Below are 11,987 nucleotides of genomic sequence, written 5' to 3'. Positions count from 1 at the left end.
GCTCCTATTAAGTTTAAGATTTGTCTTTGCACAGGCTTCCATGTTTCTACAGATGAATTACTTCCCGTTGGTAAGGAAAATTGTTTCAGGGCATTTTTATTATGATCTCTGGAGGGAACCAGCCATACTCACGGGTTTTTACTACTTGCATGTACCAGATTGTCAAGTAGAGAAGTGAAGGGATGCTAAAGAATTCTGAAGATCATGGACCTTAAGACTCCCTAAGTGGTTTTAAATCAATCAAGGAACATTGATACGGTACCAGAATTGAACTAGATAACCATGAAAAGCAAAAACAAAACTATCTTGTGCTTGGTGGGCACTTAATAAATTTTGTTGAATTTAATGACTAGGGGAAGCATAGAAAGAACATTGGAATCAGGAAGCTTACGTTTTAGACTTAGCTTCTCCAATAATCTATGTTATCTTGGATCCTTTGCTTGCATTATTTGTCATATGGGCACAATTATCCTTCACAAGAGAAAAAACACGTTAAAACATCTATATGAACTTAATATCCTCTATAAATGTAGAAGAATGATTATAAGCTTAAAATGTTACATTTTTATTTATGGTAGTGCTTTTGAGGATGGTAAAGAATTAGAAATTGAAGGAATTCCTGTCAGTTGGGGAATAGTTGAACAAATTATGGCGTGTGATTATGATGGAATACACATCTACAGTGTAGAAATGATGAGCAGAATGGGAAAGAAAACCTGGAAAAACTTACAAGAACTGATGTAAAGTGAAATGAAAAGAACCAGGAGAACACTGAACACAATAATAGTAATATTGTAGGATGAAAAGTTTAAATACTCTCATCAAGACAGCAGTTCAAGATAATTCTGAAGGACTCATGATGAAAAGTGCTATCCATCTTTGATGAGAGAACTAATGAACTCTGAATGCAAATTGAAACATTTTTTCACTTACCTTTTATTTCTTGCTTTTTATTGTGTGTTTTTTCAATGTGGCTAATGTGGGAGGAGGAGGAGAAAGAGGAAGAAAAGAAGAATGGGGAAAGGAAGAAGGAGAAAAAAAGAAGAAAAAGGAGGAGGAAGAGAAGAAAGAAGAACTAGGTGGTGCAATAAATAGAGAACCAGGCCTGGAGACAGAAAGATATAAGACCAGAGTCACAATTCTAGGCCACAAGATAAACTGTGAGTGATGGAAATGACTTTTGTTCTACATTTGTTTTCCCTGGTACAGAAGAAGCCCTGAAATAGCTAGTTAACAGTATGATGGCAAGGGTATTCACTGATCAGGTGAGGCTTCTTAGTATAATTAGAGATATCTGGGAACATCAGGAGGACTAGAAGCTCCTTATGCTGGGCTTGCTTTCTTGAAGATCACATCATTACTAGGTTGCTATGACTAGTTATAAGTATTCCTTCCCTATCTTGAAGACCCCTTCTTCACCTCTGAGCATGCTTAAATCTATGCTATCCATCAAAGTTCAATACAATATCTTTTTCTATAAAGGCTTTAATGAACATCCCAACTCATATTGCTCCCTTTCTTTTCTGAACTACTTTCTTTCTCAAATAATATTTCATCCACTGAATTACATATTAAAACAATTTTTTAAAGTTTTGAGTTTCAAATTCTATTCTTTCCTCCCTTCCCTGTCCTTTCCCTGAGATGGTAAGCAATCTGATATGGGTTATACATGTGCAATAATGTAAAACATTATCATATTAATTTTTATTAGACTTGGACAAAAACAACAAAAATAAAAAAGATGAAACAGAATGCTTCAGTTTTTATTCAGACAACAGCAGTTCTGGAAGCAGATAGTATGTTTCATCATGACTTTGGGATTGTCTTAGAACATTGTATAGCTAAGAATAGTCAAGATTAACAGTTGATCATCATAAGAGTATTGCTGTTACTGAGTACAATGTTTTCATGCTTCTGTTTTTTTCATTTTGCATCAGTTCATGTAAATCCAATTTTTTCTGAAATCATCCTGCTTATCATTTCTTATAGCACTTTCCTATAGTTTCTTCAGCTATTCTCTAATTAATGGGCATCCCCTCAATTTCCATACACACATATACTACAAAGAGCTGCTATAAATGTTTTTGTACAAATAGGTTATATTGCCCTCTTTAAAAAATTTCTTTGTGATATAGACCTAATAGTGGTATTGCTAGATCAAAGAGTATACATGGTCTTATAGCCCTTTGGGTATATCTAAACTTTCTGAATAGCATTTAGTCAGTCCCATGTCCTTTTAGTCTGATCATGTCTATTAGTGGACAGTTTCACTGGTATGGGGACTTTCTCCATGATAGCATAAGTCAAATTACTCAGTAGATTTTAGATAGAACACTAGAAACAGAGGCAGAAAAACCTCTGTTAGAATCTCACTGAGCTATATGAACCTGGGCATATCATTTAACTTCTCTTAAAGCCTTCCCCAAGTCATGGAAGACTCATCTTCCTGAATTCAAATCTGGTGTCAGATACTGATTAGGTTTGTAACCCTGAACAAATCACCTAACCCAATTATCCTCAATTTCCTAATATATAAAATGGACTTGAGAAGGAAATGGCAAATCACTCCAGTATCTTTTGGCAAGAAAACCCCAAATGGGGTCGTGAAGAGTTGGACACAATTGAACAACAATATAGTACCTACCTCAAAAAATTGTGAGAATCAAGTACGATCACACATACATGTAAATATATTCATATATGTGCACATTTACACATATATGTATATATAAACACACATGTATGCATATATATAAATAGTATATATAAAGTGCTTTGTATACCTCATTCCACTACCATCATTACCTAGCTTTCACCATTTTTGATAGAGTTCTATTTGAAATAGTCTAGGACAAAGCACAAGGCAGGTAAATTTCTATCTATTTGTACTTTTTCCTTTATGCTTTCTTCTACCTCAAAATTTTCAAAGCCAGTTAATGGTATTTCATAGCAGAAGTACATAGCAAGATGCATGACTTATTGAGACTTCATGAAAAGGGAGTTCTTTGATTTCAGACTCCTGGCCACCAGCCACCTTCTGTTTTTTTGGGGGGTTGTTTTTTTTTTTCTTAGCACATCAAAGATGGTATACCTCCTGATGAATTTCCTCTAGTCAAGAGACTGTAGCACCAAAGAGTCAAAAACATGTCTTGCAAAAGAACATGGCAGAAGCAGACATATGCCTGCCCATTTGATTTCTTATTTAGGAATTCTCATATTTGAGAGTACTTAAAGTGTGAGGATTAAACCACCTATAGTAGGGATTCTTAACCCAGTGTCCATGGCCCCTAAGAGATCTGGGGATAGATTTCAGAGAGTGCATGAACTTGTATGAGAAAAATGTGCAGTTTTATTTTCATTAACCTTTGGTTTTCCCTATTATTTTATGAAATTTATTTTAAAACATCATTCATCAGATTGACAACAGAGTCTTGACACAAAAAAGTTTGAATCCCTGTCTTAGAATGAGTTGAAGATTTCCTTTTAGCAAAAGAAGAGTGAGGGAAGGATGGATGGAGGGGTGGAAGGAAGGAAGGGGAGGAAGGCAAAGAAAGAAGGAAGGAAGGTGGGAAGGAAGAAAGATGAAGGAGGGAGAGAGGAAGAGAAGGAAGAAGGGAGGAAGGGAGGGAGGGGAAAAAAAGCAAAGCTAGATATTACTTGGACAAGTAAACTCTCTTGTCGTGAGCCTCTCTCAACTAAGTGAACTTGTTCATCCTTAATTCTCAAAGATGATCAATGATATCACAATGTTGATATCTTGACTTTTAAGAGAATTGGATTTAAGTGGAATCTTTGAAAGACAAATATTCAGTCCATTATCAGGCCCATACCTGAAGCCTTTTCATCATGGCTGAATGCCAAAACTTGGGCTCTCCTGGAACCCACAGTTAGCCTCTATGAAACAATGATGCCAAAAGGTAGCAACTATATCTTCTCCTTCTTTTGTATCCATCACAAAACCTAGTAGAGTTACAGTCCTTGACAAGGACACCTGTAAAAAATGAAACTTTGAATGAGAAGAAGGAAGAGAGCATTTCACATCTGTCCCATCCCTTGCCCCCAGCAAAAAAAAAAATGTTAGAAGAGTCACCTTATTTTTTTCTAATACCAAATAAATCCATTTCCTCTAAGAGAGAACTCCCTTGATTCCCCTATTCTCAAGCAATGGCTACTAGGGTGGAATCCCTCCTGGAGAGGGTAAGGAGGGCCAGTACCCGGCCTTATTAATGTACTCTGAGACTGCCCCTCTCCCCCCAGGTGACTATTTTAAATCCTCAGTTGCATTTTTAAAATTGTAGAGAAGGAGGCCCACCCAGCAGCCTGACAGGAAGGGCAGGTTTTTCCTTCCTCCTTTGCTAGGCTCTAAGAATCCAGATTACCTGCTGTCCTGGTGGCTGGGTTAGGCAAGGCAAGCAACACTGATACCCATGGGAACTTTAACTGGTCTTCATGGATTCTTAACAGAAGTGGAATCCAAAATAGCCCTATAGAAATTTCACATGAATATCTCTTCCATTATACTCTTTTCTGTTCCCTAAATAAATGTATGGAAAATTCTGGTCCTACAGATATCATGATCTGATCCCCAGGAAGCTTCTTTCTGCAGGTTCAACACTTGCAAATGAACCACTAGGTAAACTCAGTACTCAAAGGCACTCCTTGGATAAATAGAAAAGTCAGTGAAATTTGTATTTGGTGTGCCCCCATTCAGGGTCTCTAAATGGAACAATGGAGAGTGCCAGGCCTGGAGTCAGGAAGACTTGAGTTCAAATAGTTTAAATAGACTCAAATACTTACTAGCTGGATGACTCTGGATTAGTCATTTCACCCTGTTTGCCTCAATAATTTGGAGGATTACTCCAAATCAGTAAAATGATTTGGAGAAGTTAATAGGAAACTGCTGCATTTGCCAAGAAAACCCCAAAGTACAAGATTGAAACAATTAGACATCATCAACAACAACCCCAATTCCTTTCTCCCAAATATTGAGATTACAGGATACAGTCAGACTTCCCCTGCACGAGAGCCATGAAAATAATGAGATTACCCATCAAAATTATAGCATTTGGGGTGAGACCCCCAAAGTATATTGGAGTTATAGGTCAGTTTAACAGATCAAAAGAATCTGTAAATTTAGACATCCCCCAAATCAAGAAGCAAAGATTTTATTATGCTGCTAAGAGTGGGCTAAATCCATGAGGGTTTTTAGCAAGGAAAGGGGTTTTAGTGGACTAATCCAAATAGGGGAAAGCAGGTGAGGGGGATTGTGCCATTGACTGGCAGGCTAATCTAAAAGGGATTTACCACCCTAGAAACAGTTAACAGGGATCTACAGTATGAACAGATCTTTTATAGGGAAAATATAACCTTAGGAGTTTGACATAACATGGCTTTCTGATTTGATACAGTAACTGTGAAATTTTAATGGTTTTATCAATGCAATGGTTTCAGCTAAGGATTCTACCAGAGATCTCCTCTTGGGGTAGGGTTGTAATAAAGCCCCCCCTTAAAGCCAAGATGATCCTCTCAGTGCTTCTCCTTGCTTGCCTCATGGACTAGGGGTGCTAGATGTGGCTGCCAAGGACTTTATAGTCACCTAGGCACATAGGCATATAGGCACATAGACACCTTTGGTGTCCCCCTGATCCACCTAATTCTCGTCAGTGGCTCCAAGAAGCTGTATTAGTGGTAGTTAATTCTACAGAAGAAACTTCTCATTTTCATGCGAAAGCTTCTCAAATAATGAAGATCATTAAGATAAGGGCTGTAAGAGAAATAAATGAGCCAATTGAATATAGTACGTTTCATGTTGTGTATGCACAATGGCCATGCCCTGGTAAGCCATTTTGATATATGGGCTAAATCAGGTTTGGGGAACCAAGGGATTTCAAACCCTGAAGTGAGTTAAGGGGTGCCCAAGCATGAAAAGACAGCCTTTGGTGGAATGGAAAGATGAGACAATTTGTTTCATTGGCAATCAAGGCAGGTGAAACACTTAAAGCTTGGTTAGATATCAAAGATACCAGGGTCATCCACTGCATCTCAAGTATTCACCAGCTGTCTTGACTTTGTCCTACCACTGGACAGTGATGATTCTGGAAGAGAGACTGAGGCTAATGACTTTACACACAAATCAAAAGACCAAAAAAAAAAAAAAAAAAAAAGAAAAGAAAAGAAAAAAAGCTAGACTTCCAGATTGTATATAAATAGATTTATCAAGTGAAGTTTTTATTCTTTGCATGGAATCAAAAAAAGGAATAAAACACCACCCATCTAGCTACCAGGACCTCATCACAAGTACCAACTGCCTTCATAGACAGGAGATATACTCAGCCATACTCTAATAATACACATCCTCTTTTACAAAGATCTTTGCTCATAATAACCCTGCTAAGTTGGTAAATGTAAATATTATCATCATTTCTCCTCTATGTATGTAAAGGGAAGGTGGGGACAATCTGTTGGGATTGGATACATCTGATGAGTTCCCTAATCAACTTGGTGAGATTATAAGTTTGCATCTGAGTGTTGTCTCCCCATGAAGCAGAAGCATTCCCACTTGTGTCTTGTTGATAAGTCACAGAAAATGCAAGATGATTAGTTGCCTGAGACTCAGGAACTGAAACCATATTGAAGGAGGGAGCTCTTACCCTCTGGTGCATAAAAGGAGCTGCTCTGAAACTTCCTTTCTACTTTCAGAAGGCAGACTGGAGGGCAGCAAGGTAAACCTAAAATCTTTATTATCTGGGAAGGAGAACCTGTTCCTAAGATTTGTTTCTCCTTCCCCTCGTAGTTAGTGGTATGGCTACTACTCAAATGTCTATCTTCTGCCCGCAGAACTAATGTACTTTTCCATTATCACACATTGGAACAATTTCTATACCTGATAATTTATTATTACTTCCTTGGCTCCTTTCCCATATTCAGTCTGTCCTCTCTCTAGCCCACCTTTTATACAATTACCTAGATTCCTCCAGCATGTCTTGCCATGTTACTCTCCAAATTTCCAATGGCCTCCTATTATGTAAAAGAGAGAATGCAACTACAATAATTTCTCTGGCATTTAGGGTGAAGTTAAACATCATTAACTTGTCCAGAGTCACGTAGCTAGTGAGTGAAAAGGCCAGATTTGAACTCAGGAAGAGGAGTCTTCTTGATCTCAGGTCCATTGAGCCACCTAGCTGCCCAAGAACACTCACATCACCAAAAACAAATCACTAAAATGTTTCATTTACAAAGTATTTTTCAACGTATATACTTATATTTATAATTATATACTCCATGGCACTTATAGTATTTCAATGAAGCTGTCCTATTGATTCACTTAACCAGCTTTGTGACTACCATTTGACTCCGAGCTCACTGGTGGTGGGAATTTTCATTCTTTATACCTGTATTCCTAGTGCATAGCTCATAGAGTGAGACTAAGCAGACACTTACTAAGTGCTTTCAAACATTAAGATCTTTCACAATTCATCCTGAACTCTCCTACTTATATGCCCAAAATGTCTCTCATTCCTGGAATGTTTTCTATCCTCCTTTCTACTTGTTGAGATCTTTCTTTTGTTTTAAGATTATGCTTTGGTATGACCTCTTCCATACATATTTTCATGTTCCTCTCAGATAAAAGTAATAAAGCTCTTTGTGTGAGTTGTTTGTCATTTTTTTGGTATTATCATGTGTCATATCTTATCTTGTAGTATAGTAATTTGTGTGTGTTATACCTATTTGATTGTAAGATCTTTGAGAGTGGAATTCTATCAATTTTTAACAATCTTTGTTTTCCCAGCACTTGACACAGTGCTTTATTATTATTATTATAACTTTTTAATTGACAGAGCCCATGCCTGGGTAATTTTTTTATGACATTATCCCTTGCACTCACTTCTGTTCCAACTTTTCCCCTCCCTCTCTTCACCCCCTCCCCCAGATGGCAAGCAGTCCTATACATTAAATATGTCGCAGTATATCCTAGATACAATATATGTGTGCAGAACCGAACAGTTCTCTTGTTGCACAGGAAGAATTGGATTCAAAAGGTAAAAATAACCCAGGAAGAAAAACAAAATTGCAAACAGTTTACATTCATTTCCCAGTGTTCTTTCTTTGGGTGTAGCTGCTTCTGTCCATCCTTGATCAATTGAAACTGAGTTAGATCTTCTCTTTGTCAAAGAAATCCACTTCCATCAGAATACATCCTCATACAGTATCATTGTTGACGTATATAATGATCTCCTGGCTCTGCTCACTTCACTCAGCATCAGTTCATGTAAGTCTCTCCAAGCCTCTCCATATTCATCCTGTTGGTCATTTCTTACAGAACAATAATATTCCATAACATTCATATACCACAATTTACCCAACCATTCTCCAATTGATGGGTATCCATTCACTTTCCAGTTTCTGGCCACTACAAACAGGGCTGCCGCAAACATTTTGGCACATACAGGTCCTTTTCCCTTCTTTAGTATCTCTTTGGGTTATAAGCCCAATAGAAATACTGCTGGGTCAAAGGATATGCACAGTTTGATAACTTTTTGAACATAGTTCCAAATTGTTCTCCAGAATGGCTGGATGTATTCACAATTCCACCAACAATGTATCAGTTTGACACAGTGCTTTACAGAAAGTAGGGCCTTAATGTTTATTCACTTGAAAAACTCTGTCAATTCAATTCAATTCAATTCAAGTGTTCAATCATTATCAGACTTAGGCTCCATTATACCTCTGTGATGCAGATTATACTCATATTATTACTCATCTTTTATGATGGGTGAGCTGTTGACCAATATCTAGAACAATGCCTTGCCCATTATGGCCTCTTAATAGGTGTGATATTAAACTGAAAGGTTAAACAGTATGCTCAGGGTACCACAAAATGGCTCTTCTTTGTCTCCCTTTTTCTCCTCATCCTTCTCCTCCCCCCTCTATTTCAACAATATGTAATTTTATCCATGTGGTATTTCTTCCATTAACACAGATCATCCTGCTTTAGCATAATAGTTTTGTTTAAGATATTCTCCTTCTCCTCATTCATTAGCTTTTTCTATTTCCTTTTGTACCATTCGCAATTCTTTGCCTAATTTTTCTTTCTCTTTAACTTGACTTTCAAAATTCATTTTCAGCTCTTCCATGGCCTGAGTCTAGTTCTTATTTTTCTTGGAGATTTTGGATATAGGAGCTTTGACTTTGTTATCTTTTTCTGAGTGTTTTGGTCTTCCTTGTCACCATAGTAACTTTCTATGGTCAGAAATTCTTTTTTTCCTATTCATTTTCCTTGCCTGTAATTCAGCTTTTAACCCCTTGTTAAAATGGGGCTGTTTTCAGGGTGGAGGGTGCACTGCCAAGCTGTTTTCGGATATCCTTCCAGAGATCTGACCACAAGCCCTCTTTTCTGACATAAAACTGTTAGAAGTGACCCTGTTCCTCTACGGTTGTAAGATCTAGTGTGCTAAAGCAATAGAGTCCTGCTTTGCTGGCACTGGGGCTGGGCTATGCTGGTGTGGCTTGCACTGGGATTGCATGCTGGACTCCCACCCTGCTTCCACAGAATTTTTCTGCTGACCTTTCAAGTCTTCTTTGGTGTCTCTGGGCTGAGAGGTCTAGAAACCACCAGTGGTGCCACTGATTCAAAGGTCTCTAGACCCATTCCTGTTTTGCTGGCATGGGGCCAGAGGTGGGGCTAGGGTTGGAGTTGGGGATGCACCAGCATAGCCTGGTCAGATCTGCATATTGGATTCTCACCTTGGTATCATAGACCTTTCTTCTTCTTTTTTTTATTATAGCTTTTTATTTACAAGATATATGCATAGGTTATTTTTCAGCATTGACAGTTGCAACTCTTTTTGTTCCAACTTTTTCCCTCCTTCCCTACACCCCTTCCTCCAGATGGCAGGTTGACCAATACATGTTAAATATGTTAAAGTATAAGTTAAATACAACATATGTATACATGTCCAAACAGTTATTTTGCTGTGGTATCATAGATCTTTTCTGCTGACTTTCTAAGTTGCCTTCAGCTAGAAAAATGTTCTTTGAATTTTTGGTGTTCTGACACTCTAAAATTTATTTAGAGTCATTATTTAAAGGAATTTAAAACAGGTTGGAGGAGAGGTTGAACGAGTTCTTGCCTTTATTCCATCATATCCCAGTCAACAAAAACCTTTCTAACTTTTTAGGAAAATGATAATTAGCTTTTAGGAAGCCTCTATGTCAAAATGGGACATATTAGTAGGACTTCTCTGGCTCTTCTGGTGAGAATTTTCTCTTATTGTTAAGTACGAGTGTCCAGTATTGGGTGCCTTGCTCCAGGGAGCTTGGCTGGTATAATTCAGATGGGCGAGATTAGGCTAGACTGGACCACGGCTTTCATCATTGCTTACTTCAACACTGGTGCACTTTGGGTGGGGGCTCTGGAGCAATAGAAGCTGTATCTCTAAATTGATAGCTCCACATTCCACAATGATGATACAAAGGGAGACATACATATTCAGCACCAAACAATACATCTCCTGGCATCTACAGAAATCTTTCCCCCCTACTCTCATTCCATTTGCCCTCATCATATGCTCTGTACATCATCTTATATAAATAGATTCAATATAAGACATATCAGGCGCTTTCCCAATATTTAACTTCCCTAAATACCCTGGGAGAGGATTCTGATGAAATCAGGTATTGCTGACTTCAGCTATTCTCAATCGCCCCAGGGTGGCAGGAACATTCTCACATGTTTAGTATACTGAGTTTCCTGCTCTTCTCTACTTCCATGTCTCACAGTATCCCTATTCTCCCCACAATATTGGCAGTTATTATATCCACACATGTAAATTATTTTTCTATTGCAAATCTGTCATAAAAGTCATTTCTTAGGGACAGAGAAGGTAAAGGGTGAGCTACTGGAGGAGAATCTGGGGGAGTGGGTGAAGTTGTTAGCATCCTGGGAGTCTATTAGGAAAAAAGGCAAATTGATGACTTTATAATTCTCTTTCAGTGGTCTTTGTCCTTTCACTGTTTTGAAATAGCACTTAATTTACAACCAGTATTCTGATAAAGGTCTCATTTCTAAAATATATAGAGAACTGATTCAAATTTATAAGAATACAAATTATCCTTCAGTTGATAAATGGTCAAATGATATAAACAAATAGTTTTCAGATGACAAAATTAAAGCTATCTATAGTCCTATGAAACAAACACTCTTACCCATTATTGATTAGAGAAATGCAAATTAAAACAACTCTGAGGTACCACCTTACACCTATTGATTGATTAATATGACAGAAAAAAAATGATAAATGTTGCCAAGAATATGAAAAAACTGGGACACTAATGTATTGTTAATGGAGTTGTGGACTGACCCAACCATTCTGGAGAGCAATTTGGAACTGTGTCTTTTTGTACATAAAACTGTGTATACCCTTTGATACAGAAAAACTACTACTACTAGGGCTTTATTCCAAAGAGATCATCAAAAAGGGAAAAGACCACATATGCAAAATATTTATAGTAACTCTTTTTGTGGGGCAAAGGATTGCAAATTGATAGGATCCCATCAATTGGAATGACTGAACAGGTTGTATTATATGTAGACATAATATACATATATATATATATATACATATATGTGTATATGGAATACTATTGTGTCATAAGAAATGACGAGCAGGCATTTCAGAAAAACCATGAACTGATGCTGAGTAAAGTGGGTAGAACTAGAAGAACAATGTACAGAGTTATAGCAAGATTATATGACAGACTTAGCTCTTCTTAGCAATACAGAGATTCAAGACAGTTCCAATAGACTTGTGATGGAAAATGTCATCCACATCCAGAGGAAAAAACTATAGAGTCTGAATGCAGATACTTTTTCACTTTTTAAAAATTTTGTTTTTTGTTTTTTCTTCCTTGTAGCTTTTCCTTTTTGTTCTGATTCTTCTTTCACACCATGACTCAGATGGAAATTGATGTAACATGATTGCATCTTT

The sequence above is a fragment of the Sarcophilus harrisii genome, chromosome 2 (genome assembly GCF_902635505.1).
Source record: "Sarcophilus harrisii chromosome 2, mSarHar1.11, whole genome shotgun sequence".
NCBI lineage: Eukaryota > Metazoa > Chordata > Mammalia > Dasyuromorphia > Dasyuridae > Sarcophilus > Sarcophilus harrisii.
This window is presented reverse-complemented; position numbering follows the sequence as displayed.